The sequence below is a fragment of the Giraffa tippelskirchi genome, chromosome 1, assembly GCF_054371585.1.
Source record: "Giraffa tippelskirchi isolate mGirTip1 chromosome 1, T2T-mGirTip1v1.2.pri, whole genome shotgun sequence".
NCBI lineage: Eukaryota > Metazoa > Chordata > Mammalia > Artiodactyla > Giraffidae > Giraffa > Giraffa tippelskirchi.
The window spans coordinates 138,853,241-138,867,489 of NC_137275.1; the positions used below are offsets into that span (position 1 = coordinate 138,853,241).

At 35.8% G+C, this 14,249-nt stretch overlaps 1 long non-coding RNA gene across 1 annotated transcript in view; it reads right to left on the bottom strand.

Annotated features, from left to right (window-relative positions):
• Positions 1 to 1,227: 1,227 nt before the first annotated feature.
• Positions 1,228 to 14,249, bottom strand: part of LOC145509492 (uncharacterized) — a 54,124-nt gene continuing 41,102 nt past the window's right edge. The window contains exon 4 of the long non-coding RNA XR_014056113.1: positions 1,228 to 1,637. This is a non-coding gene — a long non-coding RNA (uncharacterized LOC145509492). The remainder of the gene's footprint in view (positions 1,638 to 14,249) is intronic.

Here is a 14,249-nt window from a genome sequence, read left to right on the forward strand (position 1 = left end):
TTTCCAATGGAGCACCATGTATGTACAAAAATAGGTGGTTGATCAGATTTGGCCATTGTGCTATAGTTTACCTGAATTAAGACATTGCGCCAGTGTTGACATCCCTCTTCTCCTTCTTACAGTTTTTTTTTTTTTATTATTATTATTCATTTAAGTTTGTATTTAAATTTCAGTTTAGTTTGGTTATAAATCATAGAACTAAGGAATTTCTCACAGGAAGACCATTCTGATTCTGTTTACTAAATGGATTTTGCCTATAAGTGCTCTTTTCCATCAAATTATTTTTTAATATTAGTTGGACATGGAAATCAGTCAGTCAGTTCAGTTGCTCAGTCGTTTCCAACTTTTGGGACCCCATGTACTGCAGCATGACAGGCTTCCCTGTCCATCACCCAGAGCCTACTCAAACTCATGTCCGTCGAATCAGTGATGCCATCCAACCATCTCATCCTCTGTTGTCCCCTTCTTCTCCTGCCTTCAATCTTTCCCAGCATCAGGGTCTTTTCCAAGGAGTCAGTACTTCGCATCAGGTGGCCAAAGTATTGGAGTTTCAGCTTCAGCATCAGTCCTTCCAATGAATATTCAGGACTGATTTTCTTTAGAATTGACTGGTGGTATCTCCTTGCAGTCTAAGGGACTCTCAAGAGTCTTCAACACCACAGTTCAAAAGCATCCATTCTTTGGTGCTCAGCTTTCTTTATAATCCAACTCTCACATCCATACATTACTACTGGAAAAACCATAGCTTTAACTAGATGGACTTTTGTTGACATGGAAATGAAGTCACTCAGTCGTGTCCAACTCTTTGCAACTCCATGGACTGTAGCCCCCCAGGCTCCTTCGTCCATGGGATTTCCCAGGCTAGAATACTGGAGTGGGATGCCGTTTCCTTCTCTAGGGGATTTCCCAACCCAGGGATCAAACTTGGGTCTTCTGCATTGCAGGCAGACTCTTTACTGTCTGAGGCACCAGGGAATCCCAGTTGACATGGAAAGCAATTATTAATTGGGCAAAAGTAGATCTTTAACAATTATGTATGTGCTTATGCCTACACTGATAAATCTTCCTGTTATTTCCAATATAGTTTCTGGTTTTCAATGTTTCTACTACCTTGTTTTATTTTTTTTTAACTAAATAAGAATAACTAGATTATCACTGAAGAAAGAGATTTAAACAAGTGGAGCACAAAACCAAAAGGCCTAAGAAATCAAATAAATCACTATGAAGTTACTCTAAAATATTTAATATCATCACTTATCATATAATGGCATAACCATTGTTTGAGAGGCTTACTTGGGTCTGCAAAACTCAATAGTGATGTTTATTTCAGTTGAATAGAGAAGTTAATAATCTCACAGGCCACTTACATTTGACCTAAAATAGCACAACTCCCCAAGTTTTACCATGGATCACAGAAAAGTCAAAGCATCATTTAACCGTCTTCAATTTACATATGCCATTCCTATGGTGGTTAATGTTATGTCAGCTTGACTGGGCTAAGGGATGCTCAGATGATACTTTATTTCTTGGTATGTCTGTGAGGATATTTCCAGAAGACAGTGGCATTTGATTCAGTAGGGTGAATAAAGTAGATCTCCTCTCACCATTGTGGGTGGCAGCATTAGTCTGTTGAGGGCCTGAATAGAAAAAAATTAAGGAAGGAAGGGTGAATCCTCTCTCTTTTCCCTTGAGCTGGGATATCGTCCGTCTTGTTCCTGCCCCTGAAGGCCTTCTCCTGCTTCTCAGGTCTTCAAGCTTAGACTGAGTTATTCCACCAACTGTTCTGGTTCTCTAGCTTGTAGACAGTGGATCCCGACACTTCTCTGTTTCTGTAGCCCTGTGAGTCAATAGCTATGCTTAAACCTACTCACCTCCCCACCCCACCCACCCCTCCTATCAGTTCTTTTTCTCTGGGGAACCCTGACTAGTACTCTTGCTGATGCTTCAGAGGGGTTTCTTCTTTTTATCCAAAAACCTTCTTCCTGGAGACAACAGTTTTCAACTGTGTGGGTAAATATTCTGATCCTTAAATATGACTCTTCTGTGGCAGAAATGTTGTTTGCATTACAGCAAAAAACTATAAAGATTGACCCTTCTAACATTATGTATTGTGCTAAGATTTATGAACTTCAGTGTTCAGAAGGATCATTTGACAGGGTTGTTAAAATATAGATTCCTTGGTGCTAGTATCAGATAACCTGATTTTATTAAGCCTATAAAGAGGTCAAAGGATATTAATTTTAAGCAGGAACACTCAGTGTTTGTGATGCAGCTATTCATACACTGAGAGACTTTTTAGGGGGCGTTAGGTCATTTTACATACCCTGGCTTAGATGTCAATTCTCTGAGATTTTTTTTTACATTTTAATGTAGGATCTTTTGCTGTTTTTGAAACCTGTGCTTTATTAATTTGTGATTTTACAATTTTTTTTTATTCACTTGTTTGATATTTGCTGGATTAGATTGTAATTTTTGCAAAAGTAGGGGACCGGCCTGTTGTTTTTTACCAATTTGCACCTAATATCCAGAATCATATCTAGTACAAAATAGTATCTCAATGATATTTATTCAGTGGCTATATAACAAGGTTTCCAGGAATATCCAGTTCCTGCTTTTTCCAAGGAATCTTCCTTCTTCTCATGTGTTTCCCACGTGTTTCCCCAAGAAAATTTTTACCTAAAACAGTGTCAGGCATTGTGTAAAAGTGTTAATCCTCTTTGCAACTACATAGACTGTAGCCTGCTAGGACCTCTGTCCATGGAATTCTCCATGCAAGAATACTGGAGTGGGTTGCCATTCTCCCCTCCAGGGGAACTCCCCAACCCAGGGACCGAACCCAGGCCTCCTGCATTGCAGGCAGATTCTTTACCAAATGAGCCACCAGCACTGAGTAGACATTTAGTAAGTATATGTTTGATGAATTAACCTATGGTGAAGATGTTAGCATAGCTCACATTTCACTACGAGCTTTCTAGAGAACTAGATGATCATGTTTATATCATGATATACCTTTAGTCAGTGTTTAATTTTAACAGGCATGTGTGTGGGCAGAATATTGCCCCCATCTCAAGATGCCCATATATTAATCCTCAGAGTCTGTGAATATATTACATAGCAAGGAAGGAGTAGGTTGCAAATGGAATTAAGGTTGCTAATTCATAAAAAAATGAATCTCATTTTTAATTTTAAAATAAGATTATTTAAAAAAGAAAATACTACACTGTAATTCAGTCAAGGTGAGTCTTTAAGGGGCTAAACAGATGTGCAGTCTGAGGAGGAGGCCACATCATGGTCAAATTTTATTTAAAATAGAAGGTAAGATATCAAGGCTATAATCAAGATGAAGTGCCTGCCATCTTGATAATCTTTGCCAATGTAGTTTCTTCTAGTTAGGCACTTATTTAGAGCAAGTCCATATTTACATCCTCTTAGATGACTAGGTTAGGTTTTCTTAGTTCTCATATGACACTATTTATCCTAATTTCATACTATAAAGTTGTGATTACTATCTACATGTTTGATTTCTTCATGAAGACAACCATTTCTTTGAATAAAGCATAATGTATCTGATCTGTATATCTAATTGTATTGCTAGTGATAAATGCCTTGTGAATGAATGAATCCACTTTCATAAGATGATTGAAAACCTTGAGTCAAACAAATCTACATAAAGTAGAAAGGTAATACAATATGTATCACAGTGTTTTTTATATAGTTGTTATTGATTAATTTGGCTTCCCTGGTGGCTCAGTGGTAAAGAATCTGCCTGCGAATGCAGGAGAGATGCAGGTTTAATCCCTGGGTTGGGAAGATCCTCTGCAGAAGGGAATGGCAACCAATTCCAATATTCTTGCCTGGGAAATCCCATGGACAGAGGAGCCTTGTGGGCTACAGTCCATGGGGTCTCAAAAGAGTCGGATATAACTTAGTGACAAAACAAGACTTTAATCACACATCAAATACTTTCGTATGTACTGAAGAATCAAGAAGCAATTTTTTTAACAAGAATTTTTGAATGATGAAGTTACAACATTTAGATTATCTTTTCCCCTCAAAGTTTATTTTATGCAGATCATTAGCTATTTTAGCTTATATTGTGCCTACTCCTTTAGAAAAGTTCCTAGAATTTCCTTTTTATTCTAAATGTGAAACATTTTCCAACTAATTATTATTAAATAAAATGCCATTTTCCCCCAATATGTCTCAGTGGAAGCTAGAAATATTTTCACCACTGGCTTAAAAAGTTAGTGAATCAGGTCTTTAAAAGGGCAGAAAATGCACAGATGCACAATAAAAGTTTAAAGAGCAGGACCTGACATTTTTGGAATACCCTTAGTGAATATTAAATAGAATTCTAAAGCTACTACTAACTCAGGTTCAGTGCTTTCTTCTCTGTTGTGACTGGTGACTCAGCAGAACTCCCAGCTTTTCTTTATTCTGAGCAATGCTGAAATGTTACTGACATTGGTTCTTCCTGTCTACTCTTTAAATTGTTTCAAATATTTTAAAGACTAAATTGGATTCTCCATACAGTAATCTCATTGCTACATTCTCTTGCATATCCAAAGCACAGGTAAACAAGCACAAATATGATGAAAAGTGTTTTGTTTAATTTTATAAATTGCAGGTATGGAAAGGGTGGAGAAAAGTTAAGGGAACTGAGCAAAGTATACAGAAATTTTCTTTATCTCCAAACTAACAGATTTTTTTATACTTAGACTAAAATATACAGAATAATGGGCTTCCCTGATACCTCAGATTTGGTAAAGAATTGACCTTCAATGTGGGAGACATGGGTTCAGTCCTTGGGTCAGAAAGATTCCTTAGAGAAGGGAATGGCTACCCACTCCAATATTCTTGGCCTAGAGAATCCCATGGACAGAGGAGCCTGGCAGGCTACAGCCCACGAGGTAGCAGAGAGTCAGACATGACTGAGTGATAACATACATACAGAATAAAATTCAGATTGAGTAGAGTTAAACATTTTTGGTCTTCTTTTATCTAAAATATTTCATAAGATCTGGAAATCTGAACACTTGATACTCAAATCTTTTCTTAACAAAATATGAAATTGTCATAGTGCTTTACTTTGTTAGATTTCATATTGCTTTGGAACAACACTTGGAATTAGTTTTGATATTTGCTGTGAAGACATTTTGAATATTATATATTTCTGTCTCTGATTAAAGACCCTTGTGAAAAATTTCGCTCAGTATCTTGAGTCAGGAATGTATATATGTATATATATATACACAAATATAAAATATATATTTTATATAAGTATATAGTTATAATATATAATAAATCATATGCTTAATTTATTTTTATCTGGTGGATTAGTCCATGAAATTATGGAATTTATGGTGACTCAGTCAGTAAAGAAACCACCTGCAATGCAGGAGTCTTGGGTTTGATCCCTGGGTCAGGAATATCCCCTGGAGAAGGAAGTGGAAACCATGCCAGTATTCTTGCCTGAGAAATCTCATGGAGAGGAGCCTGGAAGTTTCAGGTCCACAGGATCACATGAGTTGGATATGACTTAGCAACTAAACCACCACCATCTGTCTCTGATTAAAGACGTTTGGGAAAAATTTCTCCCAGTGTCATGAGTCAGGAATGCATATATATGTGTGTATATCATATATGTATATATATGTGCATATATCATACATATATAAAATATAATATATATAACTATATACTTATAATGTATAAAACATAGTTTAAATTATATAATGAATTATATATAATTTATTTTAATTTGGTGGGTTAGTCCATGGAATTATGGAACTTATAAATCATGTTAGACTGTGTTATGCTCCTTTTTCGTTTGCTGCAAGAAAGAGCAAATTTTGCTGTTCCTCTCCATTAAGTACACTACATCTCACAGGATGACGTTTCTTGCCTCTTTCCCTTCCATAGAGAAGTGAACTGGTCAAGTTTTCCCTTATCTGTATACTGATAAATAGAGATAAAAAAGTAGACTCCTTCCGATCAGTGAAGAAATATCCTCCAATGTTCCTTTGGCAGATGCTTACCAAGTTTTAATTCCCAGTGATGGGAATTCAAAAGCTTAGGAAAAAATTCACTATACAACAAAATTCAGCTCATTTTAGTTATTACATCAAAATTCATTGAAAACTCAAGACGTGTCATTTAAAGTTTTGAGTATTTGGGATATCTTTTCTTTTTCCCCAGTTAATCAATTAAGATTATTTTTGAGATTTAAGTGGTGCTTTCCAAAGATAGACATTATTAAGTTGTGCTACCTATTTTTGGATACATGAGCATCCAGAAAGTTAAAGAAAAGACAAATAAATAGAAATTAATAAACACAGGAAATTTTCTAATGAATTATAATTTTCCAAGGAAAAGAACAGCTATCAAAGCAGGTACATATAATCTTAGTAAAATGCAGAAGACTGTCACAAGTCAAGCACAGTGAAAGGAATGCTAGCATATAAACCAGCATTTGTTAAAGTGAATATATATTTGGCAAATAGTAGGTGCATTTGTGAGAATTGGGCTCAGCTCTGTTTCTTGGCTAAAATAGTAAAAAAAAATTCCATATAGGCATATATGGGTTGCAAAACTGATTTAACATTTACCTATTAGTTTATAAGGACTTCATTTTACAGACTTAGAATTTTATTTTTTACTGAAATATAGGTGATTTACAATGTTGTGTTAATTTCTGCTATGCAGCAAAGTGATTCAGTTGTACATACATAAAATTTTTATTAAATATTCTTTTCCATTTCGGCTTATCTCAGGAACTAAATATAGTTCCCTGTGCTATATATAGTAGGACCTTGTCGTTTATTCATTCTATATGTAATAGTTTGCATCTACTAAGCCCAAACTCTTAGCCCATCACTCTCCCACTTCCCCCCCCATGGCAACCACAATTCTGTTTTCTATGTCAGTGAGTCTGTTTCTGTTTTATAGCTAGATCATATTTTAGATTTCACATATAAGTGATATCGTATGGGTTTTGTCTTTCTCTTTCTGACTTGCTTCACTTAGTATGATAATCTCTAGTTGTATCCATGTTGCTGGAAATGGCATTATTTCTTTTCTATGGTTGAGTAACTTTCCATTGTGTAACTTTCCAATGTCCATCAGCATTAAGAGTAGATAAAGATGATACACCACATCATCTTTATCCACTCTTATGCTGATGGACATTTAGGTTGTTCCCATGTCTTGGCAACTGTGAATATTTCTCCTATGAACATAGGGGTGAATGTATCTTTTTGATTGGAGTTTTGTCTGGATGTATACCCAGGAGTGGGATTACTAGATCATTTGGTAATTCTATTTTTAATTTTCTGAAGGACCTCAATACTTTTTCTATTGTGGCTGCACCAACTTATATTCCCACCAACAGTGTAGGAGGGTTCCCTTTTCTCCACATCCTCTCTAGGCTTTTATTTTAGAGTTTTTAATGATGGCTATTCTGACTGGTATTGGGTGGTACCTCACTGTAACTTTGATTTGCATTTCTCTAATAATTAGTGATGTTGATCATTTCTTTTTTTTTTTTTTTTATAAATTTATTTATTTTAGTTGGGGGCTAATTACTTTACAATATTGTAATAGTTTTTGCCATACATTGACATGAATCAGCCATGGGTTTACATGTGTTCCCCTTCCTGGACCCCCCACCCACCTCCCTCCCCATCTCATCCTTCTGGATCATCCCATTGGCCCGGCCCTGAGCCCTTGTCACATGCATCGAACATGGAATGGTGTTCTGTTTCACATATGATAATATACATGTTTCAATGCTATTCTCCCAGAACGTCCCACCCTCACCTTCTCCCTCAGAGTCCATAAAAATGTTCCATGCATCTGTGTCTCTTATTCTGTCTCGCATATAGGGTTATCGTTACCATCTTTCAAATTCCATATATATGCATTAGTATACTGTATTGTTGTTTTTCTTTCTGGCTTACTTCATTCTGTATAATGGGCTCCAGTTTCATCCATCTCAGTAGAACCGATTCAAATGTATTTTTTTTAATGGCTGAGTAATATTCCATTGTGTATATGTACCACAGCTTCCTTATCCATTCGTCTGCTGATGGACATCTAGGTTGCTTCCATGTCCTGGCTATTGTAAACAGTGCTGCGATGAACATTGGGGTACACGCGTCTCTTTCAATTCTGGTTTCCTCGGTGTATATGCCCAGCAGTGGGATTGCTGGGTCATATGGCAGTTCTATTTCCAGTTTTTTAAGGAATCTCCACACTGTTCTCCATAGTGGCTGTACTAGTTTGCATTCCCACCAACAGTGTAAGAGGGTTCCCTTTTCTCCACACCCTCTCCAGCATTTATTGCTTGTAGACTTTTGGATAGCAGCCATTCTGACTGGTGTGAAATGATACCTCATTGTGGTTTTGATTTGCATTTCTCTAATAATGAGTGATGTTGAGCATCTTTTCATGTGTTTGTTAGCCATCTGTATGTCTTCTTTGGAGAAATGTCTGTTTAGTTCTTTGGCCCATTTTTTGATTGGGTCGTTTATTTTTCGGGAATTCAGCTGCAGAAGTTGCTTGTATATTTTTGAGATTAATTGTTTGTCTGTTGCTTCATTTGCTATTATTTTCTCCCATTCTGAAGGCTGTCTTTTCACCTTGTTTATAGTTTCCTTTGTTGTGCAAAAGCTTTTAATTTTAATTAGGTCCCATTTGTTTATTTTTGCTTTTATTTCCAATATTCTGGGAGGTGGGTCATGGAGGATCCTGCTGTGATTTATGTCGGAGAGTGTTTTGCCTATGTTTTCCTCTAGGAGTTTTATTGTTTCTGGTCTTACGTTTAGATCTTTAATCCATTTTGAGTTTATTTTTGTGTACGGTGTTAGGAAGTGTTCTAGTTTCATTCTTTTACAAGTGGTTGACCAGTTTTCCCAGCACCACTTGTTAAAGAGATTGTCTTTTCTCCATTGTATATTCTTGCCTCCTTTGTTGAAGATAAGGTGTCCATATGTGCGTGGGTTTATCTCTGGGCTTTCTATTTTGTTCCATTGATCTATATTTCTATCTTTGTGCCAGTACCATACTGTCTTGATGACTGTGGCTTTGTAGTAGAGCCTGAAGTCAGGCAGGTTGATTCCTCCAGTTCCATTCTTCTTCCTCAAGATTGCTTTGGCTATTCGAGGTTTCTTTTATTTCCATACAAATTGTGAGATGATTTGTTCCAGTTCTGTGAAAAATACCATTGGTAGCTTGATAGGGATTGCATTGAATCTGTAGATTGCTTTGGGTAGTATACTCATTTTCACTATATTAATTCTTCCAATCCATGAACACGGTATATTTCTCCATCTGTTTGTGTCCTCTTTGATTTCTTTCATCAGTGTTTTATAGTTTTCTATATGTAAGTCTTTTGTTTCTTTAGGTAGATATATTCCTAAATATTTTATTCTTTTTGTTGCAATGGTGAATGGTATTGTTTCCTTAATTTCTCTTTCTGTTTTCTCATTATTGGAGTATAGGAATGCAAGGGATTTCTGTGTGTTAATTTTATATCCTGCAACTTTACTATATTCATTGATCAACTCTAGTAATTTTCTAGTAGAGTCTTTAGGGTTTTCTATGTAGAGGATCATGTCATCTGCAAACAGTGAGAGTTTTACTTCTTCTTTTCCTATCTGTATTCCTTTTATTTCTTTTTCAGCTCTGATTGCTGTGGCCAAAACTTCCAAAACTATGTTGAATAGTAGTGGTAAAAGTGGGCATCCTTGCCTTGTTCCTGACTTTAGGGGAAATGCTTTCAATTTTTCACCATTGAGAATAATGTTTGCTGTGGGTTTGTCATATATAGCTGATGTTGATCATTTCTTTATGTGCCTCTTGGCCATCTGTGTTTCTTCTTTGAAGAAATCTCAGTTTAGGTCTTCATCCCATTTTTGGATAGGGTTTTTTTTTGTTATTGTTTTTGTTGAGTTCAATGAGCTGTTTGTATATTTTGGACATTAAGCACTTCTTGGTCACATTGTTTGCAAATATTTCTTCCATTCTGTAGGCTGTCTTTTTGTTTTGTTTATGTTTTCATTTTCCATGCAAAAGCTTGGAAGATTTATTAAGTCTCATTAATTTATTTTTGTTTTTATTTCTATTGCCTTGGGAGACAGACCTAAGAAAACATTGGCATGATTTATGTCAGAAGATATTTTGCTTATGATCTTTCCTAGGAGTTTTATGGTGTCATTTTTATGTTTATGTCTTTCAGCCATTTTGGGTACATTTTTGTGCATAGTGTGAGGGTGTGTTCTCATTTTATTGATTTACTTGCAGCTGTCCAACTTTCCCAGCACCATTTGCTGAAGAGACTTTTTCCCATTGTGTATTCTTAGCTCCTTTGTTGAAGGTTAATTGACCAGAGGTGTGTGGGCTTATTTATGGGCTCTTTATTCTGTTCCATTGATCCCTATGTCTGTTTTTTTTTTGTTGTTGTTGTTTTTTTGTTTTTTTTTTTGTTTTTATAAATTTATTTATTTTAGTTGGGGGCTAATTACTTTACAATATTGTAATAGTTTTTGCCATACATTGACATGAATCAGCCATGGGTTTACATGTGTTCCCCTTTTTTTGTTTGTTTGTTTTTGGTGCCAGTACCACATTGCTTTGATTACTGAAGATTTGTAGTATTGTACAGACTTAGAATTTTAGTAAGAACTCAGTGTTCAAAACCAAAGAGGTTGGTTGTATATAGGATATGTAGATCTTTCCAGATGTTCACATTTTCAAACAATAATTTCTATTTTGCTTCTAATGGCATATCTCATCAGCTAATGATCAAGCTGCTTACACAACTTTATCTTTCACAGAGGACTCTGGTATAGGCATGATGCTTTGGATCTATTTTCAAAATTAACATCTGGACATTCGTATCTGTGATAAAAAATTTAAAATGTATATTTCAAGATTTGCAAATATAAGAATACTGAAGTAGTAATATATATTTTACAATATGTTCTCTGTACAACTGAAGTATGTAGTGTATGTCAGACTATTACTGACTTCTGGCAGGGATGTTCAAGTCTTAGTGCAAGGAAAGTTTGCCTAATTCTCGAGCTTTTATGCATGTATTCTTCAAGGAATGAGTAAAGGCTAGGATACTTGCTGAGAGAACAATTGGAATCAAGAGAGTCAATTACAGGTGACAGTGATTATGAAAACTTGATGAAGTTGTTCTCTAAAGAAGAAACAAAAGAATAATAATGATTGTCTTCGAGGTGGTTTGCTGTTTAATCTCATCTTCTTGTCTCTACATAATCTGTCAGTAGATTTTGTCATTGGATCATTGAGTTATCTTTCCTTTCAGCTATGTGCCCCTCATTAGGGAAAATGTGTGCAAGACAGAGGAATTGTAGAATAAGCCAGGACTGAAAGGAAGAGAGTTAGCTAGGATATGGCTAAAGCTCACTAAAGTAAAACAGAGACTAAAACATTTAGGCTGTGGTGTGTTTTGTCCATGCAGGATAAACAAGTAGGAAAGCTTTAAGACATTCTGTCGACATCAAATGAAAAGCAAAAATGTGAGATGTCAGTGTCATAAAGACAGTGATCTGGAACTTTGACTCTTTTGTCATCCTCTGTCCTCAGTGATCTCATGCTCTCAATGCTTTTGATATTCCTGTAACTCCCTGGCATGATCCTCCAGGCTATATAAGTGGGATATTTAAAATGTACCTCAGATTTAGCGTGTTCAAAACTGCACTATTTCTTCCTCTGCTCCGGTCACCAGCTCTCTGTTACTCCTTCTTCCTCTAGTTTAATGGTCATTGTAAATTGCACCATCAGACACACATGGTTCAAGCCAGAATATTAGTCATCCTGGATCCTTCTCTCTTTCTCAAGTCTCACAACAACATTTATCCTATTTTTAATTCATTCTCTTTGCCTCATTGAGATGAGCATACTATAATAAAACCCCTCCAACTTTCTCCATTACTTCTCTCAAGTCTTCTGTCTGCTTACCTTAAACATAAAGCCAAAAAAATAAAAATAAAATAAGCAGACAAAACAAAGTTTAATTATGCCACTTTCTTGCTAAACTTATTTTCTTATTTCAATTAGATATTTTAAAAATCTATATTTTCTTATTTCAATTAGAAAGAGATTATTTGGTGATAAATGTTAAGCAACCAAATCTCTGGAGCTAAAAAAAAGCAACAACTATATTTTGTATGGATTAGCATAATGAATTTCTTTGTTTCAAAACTCCCACCAATTTCAAGCTAGCATCATGTGTAATGTCAGAGAATGTGGAGTTGGAAAGAGATGGGTATTAGCATTTCACTGCATTGCATACTCAGCATGTAGATACCATAGTTTTCAAATGTCTACTGTGATAATAGGAAACTATAGCAAAATAATTTAGGAAGTGGTGAGCTTTGTTTCCAAAACAATTCATTTAGTTATAAATTTAAATAACTAATTTAATCTTTGATATGGATGATGTTTAAAAAAAAACAAGCTCACAGTATTTATGAAAATTTAGTAATCAATTCTCACAAACCAGTTTGAGCAGCTCCATTACCCTACTGAATGAAATCCAAGACCTTTTGTCTGATTAACAAAATCCTTCATAACCTGTCTTCTATTCTTCTCTCTATGATCATCTCAAGTCTTTGAGTCCCTCTTTTCCAGCTCAACTTATTTCCTTTCTGAAGCTGGAGCACAACAAATCTTTGTCTTCTTGGAAATTTTGTATCCAGAGTAACTTGTGTGGTTGCATTTTTGTTGCAACTGAAAAGAGCTTAAAGGAAATGATTAATCCATTTATATTTATCTCAAACTTGGGATATTTTACAATTATATATAGATATAAAACATTTATAATTTAATATTTAATTTAACCAGTTATCAGTAAAGATAGGGACAACAAATGCAGGAAATTACAAATCCACATATTTTTTAGTTCATTGTGAGACACTCAATAATCCACAAATCCACATATTACAAATATCTGACAAGGGGACCTATTTTATTTCCATTATTTCAATATATTTCCCTACTTTTTTTCCATATAAGCCTGAAATTTGTAATAAGGAGCTGATAATTTGAGCCACAGGCAGCTCCAGGTCTTGTTTTTGCTGACTATATAGGGCTTCTCCATCTTCGGCTGCAAAGAATACAATCAATCTGATTTTGGTATTGACCATCTGGTGATGTCCATGTATAGAGTCATCTCTTGTGTTGCTAGAAGAGGGTGTTTGCTATGGCCAGTGCATTCTCTTGGAAAAACTCTGTTAGCCTTTGCCTTGCTTCATTTTGTAATCCAAGGCCAAACTTGCCTGTTACTCCAGGTATCTCTTGATTTTCTACTTTGGCATTCCAGTCGCTTATGATAAAAAGGACATCTGTTTTGGGTATTAGTTCTAGAAGGTCTTGTAGGTCTTCATAGAACTGGGCAACTTCATATGCTTCAGCATTAGTGGCTGTGGCCTCGACTTGGATTACTGTGATGTTGAATGGTTTGCCTTGGAATCAAACTGAGATCATTCTGTCATTTTTGAGATTTCACTCAAGTACTGCATTTCAGACTCTAGTTGACTACGAGGGCTACTCCATTTCTTCTAAGGGATTCTTGCCCAGTGTAGTAGATATAATGACCATCTGAATTAAATTCACCCATTCCCTTCCATTTTATTTCACTGATTCCTAAGATGTCAGTGTTCACTCTTGCCATGTCCTGTTTGACCACATCCAATTTACCTTGATTCAGGACCTAACAGTCCAGGTTCCTATGCAGTCCTGTTCTTTACAGCATCAGACTTCACTTTTACCACCAGACACATTCTCAATTGAGTGTTGTTTCTGCTTTGGCCCAGCTGCTTTGTTCTTTCTGGAGATATTAGTAATTGCCTTCTGCTCTTCCCCAATACCATATTGGACATCTTCCAACTGGGTGGGCTCATTTCCTGGTGTCATGTATTTTTGCCTTTTTGTACTATTAATGGGGTTCTTGTGGCAATGGTACTGGAGTAGTTTGTCATTTCTCCTCCAGCGGAACACGTTTTCTCAGAACTCTCCACTATGACCTGTCCATCTTGAGTGGCCCTGCATGGCTTGGCTCATAGCTTCATTGAGTTATGCAAACCCCTTCATCAAGACAAGGCTGTGATCCATGAAGGGCTTATTTCTATTATCTGAATATATTTCATCTGAGTCTTCTTAAATAATGTTAACTTTAGTTATTTCTTACCATTTTCTCAAGTCCTTTATGTAACTTAACA